This window comes from Triticum dicoccoides, chromosome 1A, assembly GCF_002162155.2.
Source record: "Triticum dicoccoides isolate Atlit2015 ecotype Zavitan chromosome 1A, WEW_v2.0, whole genome shotgun sequence".
NCBI classification, from domain to species: domain Eukaryota; kingdom Viridiplantae; phylum Streptophyta; class Magnoliopsida; order Poales; family Poaceae; genus Triticum; species Triticum dicoccoides.
The window spans coordinates 60,884,810-60,885,724 of NC_041380.1; positions in this window are offsets into that span (position 1 = coordinate 60,884,810).

Sequence of the window (915 nt, forward strand, 5' to 3'; positions counted from 1 at the left end):
GGGGGGCAACTAGGACTCCCAATCCTAATTGGACACCCTTTCCTTTTCCGAAGGGGGAAAAGAGGGAAGGGAGAGGAAGAGGAGAAGGAAAGGGGGGGGGGCTCCATAGTCCAATTCGGACTCCCTATAGGGAGGGGGCGCGGCTACCCCTTATGGGCTGCCTCCCCTCTCCCCTATGGCCCATGTAGGCCGAATATTCCCCCGGGGGGTTCCGGTAACCCCTCGGTACTCCGAAAAAAATCCCTGAATCACTCAGAACCATTCCGATGTCCGAATACAACCTTTCAATTCATCATGATATAAGTAGAGGCATAGTAGGGACACTCTCTTTTGTCTATGTATTCGCACATGTACTAAGTTTCCGGTTAATACAATTCTAGCGTGAATAATAAAAATTTATCATGATATAAGAAAATATAAATGACAACTTTATTATTACCTCTAGGGCATATTTCCTTCAGTCTCCCACTTGCACTAGAGTCAATAATCTAGATTACATAGTAATGATTCTAACACCCATGGAGTCTTGGTGCTGATCATGTTTTGCTCGTGAGAGAGGCTTAGTCAATGGATCTGCAACATTCAGGTCCGTATGTATCTTGCAAATCTCTAAGTCTCCCTCCTTGACTTGATCGCAGATGGAATTGAAGCATCTCCTGATGTGTTTGGTTCTCTTGTGAAATCTGGATTCCTTCGCTATGACAATTGCTCCAGTATTATCACAAAAGATTTTCATTGGATCCGATGCACTAGGTATTAGACCTAGATCGGATACGAACTCCTTCATCCAGACTCCTTCATTTGCTGCTTTCAAAGCAGCTATGTACTCCGCTTCACACGTAGATCCCGCCATGACACTCTGTTTGGAACTGCACCAACTGATAACTCCACCATTCAATATAAATATGTATCCGG